The sequence below is a fragment of the Thalassophryne amazonica genome, chromosome 2 (assembly GCF_902500255.1).
Source record: "Thalassophryne amazonica chromosome 2, fThaAma1.1, whole genome shotgun sequence".
NCBI lineage: Eukaryota > Metazoa > Chordata > Actinopteri > Batrachoidiformes > Batrachoididae > Thalassophryne > Thalassophryne amazonica.
Genome location: NC_047104.1, coordinates 69,927,158 through 69,944,678, shown reverse-complemented (window position 1 = coordinate 69,944,678; position 17,521 = coordinate 69,927,158).

Genomic DNA, 17,521 nt, shown 5'->3' with positions numbered 1-17,521 from the left:
GGTGATGTCCCCTGCGGCTCAGGGGAAGCGGCCCTGTGACCGTTCAGGGTGGAGTCTTGAAAGAGGTTGTTCGGTCAGCAGGAGTCCTTCGTGGAGTCTAGAGACTGGCCGTTCTGCCGGCAGGGGGTCTCAGTGGAGACAGTAGATTTGTCAGGAGGCAGGAGTCCTCTGCAGAGTCATGAGTGCGACAGCAGCACGGTCCCTTGGAGTGCACAAAAGTGAGCGGGGTGCACAGCCAACAGGACAACCCCGCCATATCAAGGGCAGAGACGAACAGCCCCGCCACAATGTCCTCAGAGGCGGGGGTGGAAAACCCCGCTGTGGGAGGTGTCTTTAGATGTGGCGGCATCCAGACCTGTGGTGACATCATCAGACATGGGGGCGGACAGCACCCCAGTGCCATCTTCAGCAGCGGAGGCACCCGGGCCTGCAGTGACATCATCAGACGTGGGAGTGCAGCGCTGTGAATACTTTCTGGTTGCACCGTAAGTCACATAATATGCATCACATTTTAAATCAGTTGGTCTGGACTGTGCAGGGTCCAAGGTGTGCAGAGGTGGAGGTGTCAATCTCTTTTGTTTGGTTGCATGTTGCTGTATGCCTGTACATCTCTCAGAGGATGTATAATTTTACAAAAATGGTTACAAATGAACCTCAAAGTAAATTTATATTTTCTGTCAACCGCTGACAGTTGTTGACAGACCATGGTGTGGTGAGTATGCACTCAAAATTAATAAGCTTTACTTTTATTGTTTTTGTTTTGTTTTTTGCAGTATACAAAAGCCCCTATATGCAACCGATCTGCTCTGTGTCAGCCTGATCCCTCAGATCTCATAAGATAAGCATTGAGGACCTGGTTAGTATTTGGATGGGAGACCTCTTTGGAACACCAGCGCCTGTGTGTGTTTCTCCAGGTAGAACTGGAGTTGTGTCAGGAAGGGCATTCGGCGTAAAACTTTTGCCAGTTACCAATGCGGATCTGGCTGTATCTGCTGTGGTGACCCCGAAGAAAACGGCATATTGACAGCGAATTGTATTGTTTTAGTGTTTCTTTTCCACATATGACTGGACAATTAGCGCTGTCAATATACATGTCGTCACCGCAGCAGATGTCAGGTGGAACTTTCACAGCCGTGCTATCAGCACAGTGTTTGAGCACAGGGAGGACCTCATTCACTGTGCTGAGACCATATGAGACTCCGGTGACTTTGACTCCAGTTCTGTTAGAGAAGCAGGAGCCTTCGCCATGCTACTGGAGCATCCGAGATAGGGTTGCCAACTCTGAAAAATAAATAAGGGACACCTCACCGCAAGGGCCGACCGGCCGACTGACCATTGCCTTCACCCTTCCCAGCGTCTGTGTGAAATGATTTTTAACCATTTGACTGTTGACTTGACCCTGAATTTAGGTAGATGCATACATGCATTTGTTCTGATATGAACACGTGGAAAACAAATTATTATTTAGCAATTTATTTTTAGTGCAAAATAAATTTTCACTCACAATTTCAATATGAGCATTCTGTCTTCTTTAAAAATAAATCTCTGTAGTGCTATTGCTTAACTTAAAATTGTATAAATTAACAAAAAAAAAACAATACAAAATTTGCATCATCCAAAACAATGTAACAGTGCACATTTACACATTTAGTGTAATAAAAAGTGCAAAAAATAAAGTCTGAAAAGTAAACAATACTGTTGTCGCGCACCTTTTCCACCCAGCCATTTTCCTTTTCTCATTCTCCCCTGTATTTTTGCATTCTTTTTTTTTTTTTTAGGAGGAGTAGTAACGACGTTACATTGCTGTCCGTAGGCATATCTGCAGTGCCAGTGTCGGTGTCTGTATCGATATCAGCCATGCTGCTTTGTTATTGTCCTCCAGCGACCGTCGTCGGCTCATGACGTCGGTATCTTCTTGCGAGCAGATGTCCCTCGACCAATGAGATAAGAGTGATTCTGTATTGTCAACTCGTGTCTGTCAGCTCATTGGTGAAAAGCAGGAGAGAGGCTGTGATCAAATTTACCGTAAGTTTCCATATAAAGCGCCAGTCAATTCCATTGACATTTTACAGACTTTTTGATTCTCACAGAAATACGGGACAAACTGCATCCCGTTTCAGGTCAATACGGAACGCACACTTTTATTTCCAAATAAGGGACGATTCCGTTTTTCAAGGGACGGTTGGCAACCCTAATCCGAGAGAAGAAGAGAGGAACCTCCAAGAGAGGACTGAGGATCACAGATTCATTTCATTTTCAACCATTATCATCATCACTTCTGTTTTTTTTTTCTTCTTCTTCTATTTTCTTGGACAGTCAACAAGTTAACTTGGCAGATACAAAAAGAAAACAAAACATACTTGATGAACACAATGTATGTTTTTGTACGTGGGATACAATATTGTGCAATCAAATCATAAAAAATATTTAGCAAACACAGCATTACTGACCACAGTATCATCAGCTAGTTGTGGTTAACCAAGATGCCTTTCTGCATTCTCTGTGTGAGCATGCAAACTGTTGTGTGTGTGTGTGTGTGTGTGTGTGTGTGCATGCAGTTTCGCTGTAAGCCCTTGTAGTCCTAAGCCACTTTTTAAATGTATTGTTTATATCTTCTGTTCTTTCTTGTTTGTGCATCTCTTCCTGTTGTGCTTTTCTCCTTAACATCAGCCTCACAGCTTTCACTTGTTTTCTATCATCTGTCCTGCATGGAGCAGCAGCAGCGTGTGTTTTCTTTTTGGAAAGTTTCTCTTTTCCTCTTCCCTGCTTTATTTTATCATCCTTTTCAGTCATACACGCTGTAACATGGTAAGAGTTATCTTGCCATTATAGTGGTTGCATTTTGACTTTCAACCGTGACAAAATTCTGACAGATTTAACTGATACGTTGTGTTTCAGGTAGAACATAGGACAAAAGGTATGAAGCACTTCTCAATGGATCTCTCTGCTCACACAGCTGACCTAAAAGTCAGCTAACCTCTAATCCACTGAGTCAACTGTGATAATGCTAAACCAATAGAACATTTTGCTGTAGCCATCAGTAGCCACAAACTTTTATTTTATGAATTTAGTAAGTAAGTTCTTTTGACTTCTCCCTTTTTTCACTCAAGTCACCGCAGCAGTTCCAAGCTGGATCTGCATATTGATTTACCGCAGGTTTTACAACAGATGCACTTCAGCATTCACATTAAATGGAGAGTGGGCAGGGGTGGGGTCTGGAACCAAGAACTTTCTGCTCTGGAAACAAGCACACATCCACTTGGCCACCACCCTCACCCTATTACATGAATTTGGCTTTGGCCCCGCCCCCAGAAACCCTGAAAAATAGACTGAAAGATCTGAAATTTTAATATGCTGAAGCGTGGAAGTTCCCAAAAAGGTTTAGCACAGCAAGATCAGATGATCATCAAGTTGTTCATAAAGAATTAAATCGACAAATAAAAATAAATAGTAATTTCCATTCAGTGTTTATTCACAGTACAGAAAGTATTAAGCAAATAAGAAATATAAGAAATAAAAATACACTCTCACTCACTTATCTTCAGCCGCTTTTCCGGCTTAGGGTCACGGGGGCAACAGCTCCAGCAGGGGACCCCAGACTTCCCTTTCCCATGCCCAGTGGAGGGCACAGTTCTGCTAACCGCTAATTATCAAAGATAATGTTTTCATTATCAGATTAGCTTTTCAGATAACTTTGAAAACCATTATCAGACTAATTATCTTCTGATATGTTTTGGTGCGATCATTTTTAGACCGCTAACGTATTTTTGCAGACATGGTAAACAAAGCTGAATAGTTACAAACATTTATGAAACCTAAAATCAGCTGAGCACCTGCCTGCTAAATGCTTTGTAGTAGATGCACAGTTCTATCCTCCATAAACAAAGGAGAGCTGGTTCTAGAAGAAACTGCTCTATCCTCTGCAGGCAAAGGAGAACTGGTCACAAAAAAGAAAAAAGCTCATTTCTTTTGACCCCATACTGATACGCTGGCAATATCACCCAAGTCATCCAGAGGCACAGGTTGCTTCTCATTATTGGAATCATTGCAATCGATTCCTGTTTGCTATTTAGAGTCCTGCTTATGTCAAACACTGTCTGTTGTCTTTGTTCCAGAGTAATATATATAAGATGTCTGCAATTCAGTTTGTATTTATTAAATTCCACACATCTTAAACGTAGCAGACACGGATTATCTGGAATTTTGTTTTGGTAAGTTTTCGCAGTCTCTACTGCCATCTACTGGCCAGTAGTGTTCATGGCAGTATTCGCCCGGCACCAGTAGATCATGGCAGTGTTCTATTTAGTTTGACACCGGTTATATCAGACAGTTATCTAATTACAACTTGGCTTTTTTTTTTTTTTTTTTTTTTTGAAAATGCCTTTTTTTAACAAATTAAAAAATGGCATATTTTACAAAAGCACATTTATCTGTAAACACCAACACACGACACACCTCACATGAATGCGTTGGTTTACATAAAATAAATGAGTCAACCAATCAGTGTTACCAGAGGCACATTTTACCCATAATCCCTTTCGCATCTGCCTGTGTTTATTACAAAACTTCAGAATTAGTGCAATATTCAACATTAAAAGATATATGTTATATTTTAACTTTGTACAAATGACAGAATTGACATTAATGGATTTATTCTCTCAGTATTAATTTTATTTATAAACCAAACCATAAGTCAGCACTGCTTTATTTTCCAAGACCACCAACTCACGGCAACGTTGTTATTGAGTAGAGAGTTGAGCTTTGCTGTGCCTCGCAACTGCCGGCAAGTGTACCAGAGACAATACTGGAATTTATCAGTTATCTGTAGCTTCTGATAAATTTTTGGGTGGTTTATCGGTTTAGCTTTACAAAAGATAACTTTTCAATTAGCTGATTATCTGTTATCGAAGCTAACTTTTTGATAATCTGTGCCCACCACTGCCCATGCCACATTAACCACCTCTGACTGGAGGATCCCTAGGCATTCCCAGGCCAGTATGGCGATATAATCTCTCCACGTAGTCCGGGGTCTTCCCTGAGGTCTCCTCCCAGATGGATGTGCCTGGAACACCTCCCTTGGGAGGCACCCAGGAGGCATCCTTACCAGATGCCTGAACCACCTCAGCTGGCTCCTTTCAACGTGAAAGAGCAGCGATTCTACTCCAAGCTCCCCACGGATGACCGAACTTCTCACCCTATCTCTAAGAGATAGGATAAAAGTACACATTTAAAATAAATGGAAAAACTCTGGCTTGACCTCCTGCTCCTCCATTTTCTCAAGCACAATGTATCAATTGAGCACATAGCACACATAGCAAGAATGTGCAGGAATCAGGCAGAATCAGCCAGAACAGGACAAAAACCCAAACCTAGAGGCACAGTCAGGCGGGACAGACAGTCGGACAGCTGTGTAGGACTGCCAGACAACCATGTGGAATGTGGGCGAATCCAGTCCGGACAGAGTTGTGCACACCCGTACAACTGCAGCCCAAACACAGACTGTTGTTAGACTGAACCAGAAACATAAATAAAGCGTCCAGACTGGTGGACGGCTGTGTTGATTCCAGTCATTCAGTCGCTCACCCACTCATACACCGATTTGCTCATCCACTCGCTCCCTCGTGTGCACTAACCTCTGAGCAGGACATAGCGGTAGCAGGATGGACATGCCTCTTCCACACATGATGAACTGTCAGCGCTGTGCTCATGGACACAGCATGGCACGGCGATGCATTGAGCACACGGAGTGTACGGAAGAGCTGTGCTACCGGTCGGTTCACTGGCACGCAGTGTGCCACAGGACAACGCCTGACATGGAATATTTTTATGCTATGATGGATGGGGCATTTGTGAGCCGGTGTCGTCAAGAAACAGAGTGCACGGGAGAGCTGTGCTTCGCTGTGACTGGTTGGATCGCCAGTGTGCGGTGCACTGCAGGACAGCGGCTGGCATTGGATATTTTTATGCCGTGATGGACAGGGCATTTGTGAGCCAGTGTCATCAAAAACAGAGTGCATGGGAGAGCTGTGCTCCTAGCTGACCAGTTAGTTCACTGGTGCACGGCGTGCTGCAGGACTGCACCTGATATGGGACATATTTATGCCGTGATGGACAGGGTATTTTTTGAGCCAATGTCGTCAGCATACAGCGCAGCTGGAGTGAGGGCGGCTTCCCTGGCCATTGTCTGCCCTGTGCTATGAAACGCATCTGAGGCTGTACTGGAGGTGAGTTCACATGCTTACTTATGATGTCATGGGCTGGAAAAACAGTTCCACCGTTATTCCTCCGACAGTGTCAGATGATAAATATGTCATAATCTGTGTATTACAGGGGTGACATCCTGTTCAGCTGTGTTCCGGGTGCTGCGCTGAGCCCCTGACAGACACAGTGTCGCATGGACTCGCAGCGATAGATGGTGCTTTCGGTTTGATTGCGCAATGTTCACATCCACTGCACATGATGGATGCGTGCCACATACATGGTACATATCAACATATCCTTTGTGCTCCCTGAATGGGATCCAGTGGAGGTGCAAGTTGTACGTGCCACAAGCGGCATCCAGTCATCAGAATCTGACGTGCCCGATCCATGTCGGGGTTCCGCTGACCACGATCAGATTGTTGTGACTGCTGTTATGACACCATACGAATATCTAGATTGCAGTGGGATCGTGCTCAGACTGCACATAGACTGCTGTTGGATGGGCATCCCACCTGGAATGTGTCACGAGTGTTTTGCACATGTGCAAAACATTCAAAGCAGCCCTGCGAATGGGCCCGCCCATATAGACTGCTCTAAGACTGCTGTCTGACATTTTCAGGCTGAACCTCGACACTTTTCAGATGTGGGCCGATTCGTCATTCTGACACCATTCAACCTCATTCGTGCTATGTGTGATGGGGATCTTAGTCTTTATTCAAAAAACATTAGCTAATTTAAAGTTAATAAGCTCTTTCAGCTTTTCACTTGATGCTTGGAGTCGCCACAGCAGAGCTGATATGAATCTGCATATGGATTTGACACAGGTTTTACACTGGATGATCTTCTCAAACATAATGCAACAGCGTGAAAATCCACTTTTCCGTCTGTTTGTGTCTTCACATTATTGCATTCTTGCACTCTGTGTGCTGCATCTATTTAGTGCAAAACATTACCACTTCAGACCACTTGGTGGTGCTGTATTTCTTCTAATTTATGCCCATTAGTAGTAGGGATGCATCGATCCCAATGCCAGTATTGGGTATCGGCCCGATCCCCAATTCATTTAGGCCTTGCTCTCACTGCCTCCGATGCGCTTACCGAGTCTGCGGGCTCGGTAAGCGCTGCAGCAGGCCACTCACACCGCCCCCCGTCTGCTGTGTGGAGCTGCAGCCAACTCCGGCAACAGGTCCGAAGACTATGCTCGCTGTTTTGATGCGGTGCACTCCGGCAGCCCGCAAGGATAGACTTCTTGTGGAAAAATAGCGCTGCAGGGTTTGGGTAACCGCAGTTGCAGAGCTCCGTGGCCACTGAAAGAAGTTTGTATCTTTTTAATTACTTGAATTCTCTGCGGGTCCCGCATCCGTACTCCGCAACGATAACACCGTAGGCAGTGTGAGCGAGGGTTTACTTGTACTTGTAATCATAAAACGTCTCCGAAATTCAGAGACCTGATACCCCTTTACAGCAGCGTGATATCAACCTCTCAATGTGGGATTTTCATGCACACACTCTGAAATTTACGGACTATAAGGCATTGCTTTTTTCATATGTTTTGAACACTGTGGCTTAAACAATGATGCAGCTATTTTATGGATTTTTACAGGCTTTCATGTAATTTACTCATTAACCGAAATACGTCCGTCAATGCTGTCCACTGATTGGCTGAAAGCTGCGGCCCATCATGCAGAGTAAATTCACACACACAGAGTAAATATAAAGTCTTACCCATTTGTTTCAGTAGAATTCATCATCATACGCGCTTGAAGAAAATAATCTCAGTTTGGAAAACAACATCTGAAAATACTTTAATTCTGAGTACTGATACGAATACTTAATGATACTATTACAGGTTTATCATGACTCTGAAATCATATTTTATTCATCAGCTGTTCCTTACCTTTTTGACTGTAACTGTTACCAATATCATTGGCTTTGTTGTTATTTACAACATTTCACTTAAATTATGTAACATCACTTTTTGACTACAACAAATTGTCCTTTAACATTAACTGTGCGTTTCTTAACGAACATGACACTGATAGACATCTCACTGAAATTTAACCTGAGGACTTCAGCACTACAAAATATACAACACCAGGAACAGAACTGAAACTGTCCATCAATAACTTATTAGAATGTATAACTATTGAAATATGTGAAGAAAAAAGCAAAAATGTATTAGTCAGCTGTATATATAGAGCACCAGGATCTAGTATTGAAACATTCACTGACTGTATGGGAAAAATGTTCTCAAAAACTAATCAAAAAACTGTGTTCATTTGTGGTGACTTAAATATTGATCTGCTCAATCCAAATAAGCATAAAATAACAGATGAATTTATCAGTATAATGTACAGTATGAGTTTATATCCAAAAATCACCAGGCTAAGCAGAATTACATCCCATAGTGCTACCTTAATTGATAATATATTCAGCAATGATATTGAGAATAACACTGTGAGGATTATTAATCAATGACATTAGTGATCATCTACCAGTTTTCATCGTTTATAATAGAAACCATCGGCGGAATCAGCCAGAGGAGAAAATAAAATACAGGCGAGTGCGGACAGAGGAAAACATGAACACACTAAAGAAGGATTTACAGGAGCAAAACTGGGAAAAGGTATACAGTGAAAGTGATGTTGATAGTGGACCAGAAGGTCTGCCGTCTCCTGGGCCGCCTTGGAGAACCGGTCCACTATCGTGAGAATAACGTGTTGCCCTGGGACGGCAGGAGGCCCGTGATGAAGTCCAGGCCGATGTGAGACCAGGGGCGATGAGGCACCGGCAGGGGCTGGAGGAGTCCCGTCGTCCTCCGATGGTCTGCCCTTGCCCCTGGCGCAGATGGTACAGGCCTGGACGTAGTCCCGGACGTCGGTTTCCAGGGACGCCCACCAGAAGCGCTGCTGGACTACTGCCACGGTCCATACGCACTCCGGGATGACAGGAGAGCTTGGACCCGTGACAGAAGTCCAATACGGCAGCTCTTGCCTCTGGTGGGACGTACAGTCTGTTCTTGGGGCCAGTCCCCGGGTCCGGGCTCCTTGTCAGGGCCTCCCGGACGGTCTTCTCCACGTCCCAGGTGAGGGTGGCCACGACAGTGGACTCGGGGATGATGGTCTCGGTGGGGTTCGACAGCCCCGCTTTGGCTTCTTCTTCGTGTACCCGGGACAATGCATCTGGTTTTTGGTTCTTGGTCCCGGGGCGATACGTGATCTGGAAGTCAAAGTGCCCGAAGAACAGAGACCAGCGGGCTTGCCTGGGGTTCAGCCGCTTGGCGGTCCGGATGTACTCCAGGTTCCGATGGTCAGTGAAAACCGTGAAGGGCAACGATGCCCCCTCCAGCAGGTGTCGCCACTCTTCAAGAGCCTCCTTCACCGCAAGAAGTTCCCGATTGCCAACGTCATAGTTCCGTTCAGCTGGGGTCAACCTGCGGGAATAAAAGGCACAAGGATGGAGGACTTTATCAGCCTCCACGCTCTGGGACAGCACGGCTCCTATCCCTGAGTCAGAGGCGTCCACCTCTACTATGTACTGGCGATCAGGATCAGGCTGCACCAGAACTGGTGCAGTCGAGAACCGGCGTTTCAACTCCTGGAACGCGGCTTCGCACCGATCCGACCAGGCGAAGGGGACCTTGGTGGAGGTCAGGGCAGTCAGGGGGCTAACTACCTGACTGTAACCTTTAATGAACCTCCTGTAGAAATTTGCAAAGCCTAGGAACTGCTGTAGTTTCCTGCGGCTTGTTGGTTGGGGCCAATCTCTCACCGCCGCAACCTTAGCCGGATCAGGGGCGACGGAGTTGGAGGAGATGATGAACCCCAGGAAGGACAAAGAAGTGCGGTTGGAACTCGCACTTCTCGCCCTTCACAAACAGCCGGTTCTCCAACAACCGCTGTAGGACCTGACGTACATGCTGGCATGGGTCTCAGGGTCCGGGGAAAAGATGAGTATATCGTCCAGATATACGAAGACGAACCGATGCAGGAAGTCCCGCAAGACGTCATTACCAAAGCTTGGAACGTCGCGGGGGCGTTAGTGAGGCTGAACGGCATGACCAGGTACTCAAAATGACCTAACGGGGTGTTGAATGCCGTCTTCCATTCGTCTCCCCTTACCGGATCCGAACCAGGTGGTACGCGTTCTAAGATCCCATTTGTGAAATTTGGGCTCCATGCAGGGGCGTGAACATTGAATCTAACAGAGGTAACGGGTATCGGTTGCGAACCGTGATCTCGTTCAGCCCTCTGTAATCAATGCATGGACGGAGTCCGCCGTCTTTCTTGCCACAAAAAAGAAACCAGCACCCATCGGGGAGGTGGAGTTCCGGATCAGCCCCGGCAGCTAAGGAGTCCCGGATGTAGGTCTCCATTGATTCGCGTTCCGGACGTGAGAGGTTGTACAGCCTGCTGGACGGGTACTCAGCGCCCGGGACCAAATCGATGGCACAATCATACGGTCGGTGCGGGGGAAGAGTGAGTGCCAGATCTTTGCTGAAAACGTCAGCAAGATCGTGGTACTCCTTTGGCACCGCCGATAGATTGGGGGGAACTTTGACCTCCTCATTAGCCGTAGTGCCGGGAGGAACCGAGGATCCTAAGCACTCCCGGTGGCAGGTTTCGCTCCACTGCGTCACAACCCCAGACGGCCAATCAATCCGGGGATTGTGCTTCACCATCCATGAAAGCCCAAAATCACTCGGGAGGTAGAAGGTGTTACATGGAACACTATCTCCTCCTGTGATTCCCAGACACAACCAAAGTCACTGGTTGTGTCTGATGTGTGATTAATGGAAGCAGGGTGCCATCTAGTGCTCGCACCTGCAATGGTGCCGGCAGAGCCACCAGAGGGAGCCCTACTTCCTTTACCCATCTGCTGTCCAGCAGATTCCCTTCAGACCCTGTGTCTATCAGTGCTGGGGCATGAAGGGTTAAATCCCCACAAGGATTGTTACTGGGATTCGTGCAGATTTGCGGGGTTTTCCCGCGTGCGTGTTATGACCCACCCTTAGCCCAGTTTCTAAGGACGGGCGTTGTAGTTTGACCGTTTTAGGGCAGTCCTTCTGCATGTGCTCGCAAGAGCCGCAGACGAAACTCCCCGTGGGCCAGCCTCCTTTGTCTGATGTTTGACTTTAATTTGGCCCTACTCGTGTCCCTAGCCTCCTCAGCAGGGGGAGCTGTAGCCACACGGAGCTCTCTGGCAGTGAAGCGTGGGGACGACGTCACCTTGTCGGAACCGGAAGGGGGAGGCGACTCATGCCCGGTCATGCCTCCCGGCCTGCTCCCGACGATGCTCGCTTAAACGGTTGTCTAAACGTATAACCAAATCGATCAGCCCGTCAAATTCCCGCGGTTCCTCCTTGGCCAGTAGGTGCTCCTTGAGGACCGGGACAGTCCATTTACAAAGGCGGCGCGGAGCACAACGTTATTCCAGCCGGACCTCGCTGCCGCGATGCGGAAGCCGACTGCATACTCGGCTGCGCTACGACGCCCCTGTCTCATCGACAGCAGCACGTTCGAAGCGGTCTCGCCTCTGTTGGGATGATCAAACACTTGTTTGAATTCCCTACAAACCCAGTATAAACGTTAGGAGCCGTGAATTCTGCTCCCAAAGCACCGTAGCCCATGCGCGTGCCTCTCCTCGAAGCAAATTAATAACATAAGCCACCCGGCTAGCGTCTGATGCGTACATGACGGGGCGCTGTGAAAAGACGAGCGAACACTGCATGAGGAAGTCCGCGCACGTCTCGACACAGCCCCCGTACGGTTCCGGAGGGCTTATGTATGCTTCAGGGGACGGTGGGGGGGTTCGTTGAACGACCAGTGGAACGTCTAATACGGGCCCAGGACCAGCCAGAGGAGTGGCTGCAGCAGCGCCCTGATCGCGCGCTTCCACCCTGGCGGTGAGAGCCTCCACCCTCCGATTAAGGAGGACACTGCTCGTCACAAATTCTAACCGGGCCTTGAAGGCGGTTAAGATCTGCTGCAGCTCACTCAACCCGCCTCCCGCTGACGCCTGCGCTCCTGGCTCTTCCATTGGCCGTTCAAGCTGGAGTTGACGCCCCTCGGAGTCCATGACGATGGCCGAGAAATCCTGTTGGGAAGGTGTCGTAGCACGGACCCACAACAGGGGGCGCAAATGAACGGACAATGAGTAAGCCAAAGGTAACAATTTAATGTTGTGATATTACAACGAAACGTGTCTTAATTTCACAGTCAATAAACACCAGGTGAAGTGTGGGCAGGCTCGAAGATAGAAGACGCCCGACGAGAGAGAAGCCGCGTCCCACACGGCTTCCACCACCAACGGCCTGAAGAACACCGGAGCCGCCAAGTCCCGAGTCCCCAGGTGGCCTCTGTCTTCGACTGTCGACCCTGGTACTGCTGGCAGAAAGCAGAAATATGAGTGTGTGAGTCCGCACACTCAGTAATCTATAGTCCAGATACCGTTAGGAGGGAGCACCTCCACCTCCAAATCACACACACTCGTGCAGCTCCTGTTTGTCCCTCTTCTGGGTCTTCACAGGAATGCGACTGCACACAGAACAAAGTTAGACAGCGTATTAGTCAGCAGAGAAATTACCTTGGTTCTGGTAGTCGATTTCTCGGCAGGGAGGTGGAGTTGCAGTCCGGCTTTTATGGTAGTGATGATAACGAGTGACAGCTGGTGCAGAGGATGAGTGACAGCTGTCACTTCTTCTGGGTCTGGCGCCCTCTCGTGCTTGGAGCCCGCACTCCAAGCAGGGCGCCCTCTGGTGGTGGTGGGCCAGCAGTACCTCCTCTTCAGCGGCCCACACAACAGAGGATCAGTATAGAAATGGGAAAATTGAAAATATGGTTTGACAGAAACAAATTATCATTACACTTAAGTAAAACAAAATACATGTTATTTGGCTATTGTAATACAGACATACAGGTTCAGTTACAAGTCGAGGGGGTAGATATTGAAAGGGTACATGAAAATAAGTTTCTGGGGGTGATAGTAGATGATAAGATAAACTGGAAGACTCATATAAAACATATACAAAGTAAACTGTCAAGAAGCATTTCAGTTCTAAACAAAGCGAAACATATTCTGGACCACAACTCACTCCGCATTCTTTACTGCTCACTGGTTTTACCATATTTACAGTACTGTGCAGAGGTATGGGGTAATACTTATAAAGGTACAACACAATCACTATCAGTAATGCAGAAAAGAGCTATAAGAATTATTCATAATACTGGCTATAGAGATCACACAAATCCACTATTTTTACAATCCAAATTCTTAAAATTCACAGACTTGGTTCATTTTCAAACAGTACAAATTGTGTATAAAGCAATAAACAATTTACTTCCAGCAAATTTAAAATATGTTTTTTAACAGATCAGGGATTACAGTCTGAGGGGGAAATTTAATTTAAAGCATCAGTGGGCATGAACAACATTAAAAGGTTTCTATATTTCTGTCTGTGGGGTGAGGATGTGGAACAGATTGGAAGTGGGGCTCAAGCAATGTCCAAGCATGAACCGGTACAAAATATGTTTTTTTCTAGGTATAGGGAGGAGGAAGGGTAATGAGGGTTAGGGTGTTTTTGTTTTTTGCTTCGGCTTGGCTTGTAAATATATAGTATTTTGTATGTAAGTAGGTATGTGTAGGTGTATATGTATGTATGTGTATATATGTGTATATATATGTATATATGTATGTGTGTATATGTGTATATGTGTTGTATATGTGTATGTATGTTGATGTGTGTATGTATATATGTGTGTATATATATATATATTGATATCGGTTTAGGTGTGTAGGAATCTATGTGTATATGTGGCAAAGGGTATTACTGGTTGTGGGGAAGAAGGGGTAGGGATAAATAAGCTGATGCTTCACCCTACCCCTTTTCGGACATGTTGGGTACACAGTAGGAACTTTTTTGTTGTTGTCTTTACTGATCTATCTTGTAATTGTTGTTGTATCAAATGTTCGAAATAAACAGTTTTCATTCATTCATTCAACTTTATGTCTGTGAGAACTAAAAGCCTTTTTTGAAAATGTGAGGGACAGATTCTTTTTGATGAAATGAAGCTCCTCTGTGTTATCAGCTGTGAGACTGTTTCTGTTTTTAAATCTACACTGTGTGACACTGAGCTAAACAGCTTTTCACTCTCTACACTATTTTTTAACTTTTTATTAAACATACAGGGAACATACACAAATACAAATCGTAAATGTCCCCCCCCCCAAGGTGGAACGTGTAATATTGATGAGCATGGCGTGCGTGCACATGCACACACTGTGTTGTGCGGTATCTCCACAACACACGGACGCAAATAATTTTAACATTATTTATTTTTTTTTGGTTCATGGGATAATTTCCTCGCATTCAGACAGAATAGCCTGTTGCCTGTGCTAACTGAGCCGTTAACGAGGCATAGGGACTCAATTTCTTGCCCAAACTGCGGCTTGTGGAGGCGAGCGGAGGGTCCGAACGCAGCACCACAGAGATTCCGTATTTGCAGATGTTGTTTTCCATACTCAGGAGGCTTTGTGTGGATTATTTTTCTTCAGGATCATATGATGATGAATTCTACTTAAAGGAACAGGTAAGACTTTTTATTTACTGTGTGTGTGCGTGTGTGTATGAATTTACTCTGCATGATGGACTGCAGCTTTCAGCCAATCAGTGGACAGCATTGACGGACGTATTTCAACTTATGAGTAAATTACATGAAAGCCTGTAAAAATCCATGAATTAGCCGCATCATTGTTTAAGCCGCGGTGATCAAAACGTATGAAAAAAGTAGCGGCTTATACTCCGGAAATTTCGGTGCACGTGTGTGTGAAAATCCCACATTGAGAGGTTGACATCACGCTGCTGTAAAGGGGTATCGGGTCATTAAGTATCTGAGGCATTTTATGATTACAAGTACGAGTAAATGAATACGGGATCGGGCCGATACCCAATACTGGTATCGGGATTGTGCATCCCTAGTTCTAATAGAAATTATAATGTAGTTTAACAAAAAAGGCATATCTCACTCCAATCAACACTGTCTTCAAAAAACAAACAAACTATGTACCAGATTATGAATCAGTACTTCCAACTCTTTAACTTGTGCCGGCACTGATGTAGCTGTTAAAAATAAAATTAGCAATTCATCGTCTGAAAAATGTACACCGATGCAGAGCTATTTTTTAGCCATAAAACTGACGTAACCTCAGGTGCTGACTATTCACTGCATGAAGGTCACTCCACCTGTGTCCACTTTGTAACCCATGGTGTATTCAGAAAAAAAAAATAAAAACCATACATACATCTCAATAAGATTGAATAATAATGATACATTGAATAATACAGTGAAAGTGGTGTCGCTGATTTTACTCCTGTTGTGTTCACGAATGGAACTTCACTCATCACTCATCTTCAACTGCTTATCCGGGGTCGGGTCATGGGGGCAACAGCTCTAACAGGGGACTCCAGACGGGGACTCCACATTGACCACCTCTGACTGAGGGATCCCGGGGCATTCCCAAGCTAGTGTGGAGATATAATCTCTCCACCTAGTCCTGGGTCTTCCCCAGGGTCTCCTCCCAGATGGACATGCCTGTAAGGGCACCAGATGCCCGAACCACCTCAGCTGGCTCCTTTCAACACCGAGGAGCAACGGCTCTACTCCGAGCTCCCCACGGATGACCGAACTTCTCACCCTATCTCTAAGGGAGACACCAGCCACCCTCCTAAGGAAGCCCATTTCGGCCGCTTGTACCCCCGATCTAGTTCTTTTGGTCATGACCCAACCCTCATGACCATAGGTGAGAGTAGGAATGGATTGACCAGTAGATCGTACTTTGCCTTTTGGCTCAGCTCCCTTTTCATCACAACAGTACGGTAGAGCAAATGCCACACCCCCTGCTGCGCTGATTCTCTGGCCAATCTCACACTCCATTGTCCCCTCACTCATGAACAAGACCCCAGGGTACTTGAACTCCTTCACTTGGGGCAAGACCGTATTCCCTACCTGTAGTAAGCAATCCATCAGTTTCCTGCTGAGAACCATGGCCACAGATTTAGAGGTGCTGATCCTCATCTCAGCTGCTTCACACTTGGCTGTGAACTGATCCAGTGAGTGTTGGAGATCGCTGGCTGATGAAACCAACAGGACCAAAGTAACTGGTATCGCTCCACCTCCCACACAAGCTCTGGCTCCTTCCCCTACAGCGAGGTGACATTCCACACCCCCAGGGCTAGCCCCTGCCACCCGGGTCTGGTCCGCCAAGGCCCTCAACTTTCACTGCCACCCATGGGACAGTGCACACGACACCAGTGATTCCCCCTGCGGGTGCTGAACCCACAGGGTGGAGATGGAAGGTCCATGTTGCCTTTTCGGGCTGTGCCCGACTGGGCTCAGTGGTAAGCCCAGCCACCAGGAGCTCGCTGATGGGCCTACATCCTACATCCAGGCCGGGCTCCAGATGGAGGCCCTGGGCTTCCTCCGGGCCGGGTCACATTTCCTCTGCCTCATTTTGTCATGTGTCTTGTGAACCATTCTTAGTCTGGCCTCTCACCTGAGAGCAATTTGTTATGGGAGACCCTACCAGGAGCACAAAGGCTCCAGACAACACAGCTGTCAGGTTCATAGTGGCACACAAACTTCTCCACCACGATAAGGTAATGGTTCCCGGAGAGGCAAATGGAACCATGTGGAATTATTGTTCCACTGTGTGGCACTGCCTTTTGTCCACAGAAAAATAACATTCATCCATCAAATTCTCCAGATTAAGTTGCTGGGGCTCCTGGTAGCACTTAGCATAGCCATCAGTTTAGCTCAGCTTAGCCAATAACTTAAAGGGCTGGGAGCTGATCCACGTCACAGCTGTCCTGTTAACAGCTGCCACTCATCATCGCCTTTCTGTCCGATTTCGTGATCACAGAAGCAGCTTCCTCAGTGAGACTCGCCACATCCCACATATAGCATCTTAGCTTGGGATGCACCGATCCCGATACCAGTATTGGGTATTAGCTTGATCCTGTATTCATTTACTCGTACTTGTAATCATAAAATATCTCCGATACTACATGACCTGATACCTCTTTACATCACTATGATGTCAACCTCTCAATAGGGGATTTTTAAGCACACGCTCCAAAATTTCAGGACTATAAGCCGCTATTTTTTTCATACATTTTGAACACTGTGGCTTAAACAATGATGTGTCTAATTTATGGATTTTACAGGCTTTCATGTAATTTACTTATGAGTCGAAATACGAGGTCTGTTAGAAAATATCGGACCTTTTATTTTTTGCAAAAACCTAATGGATTTGAATCACGTGT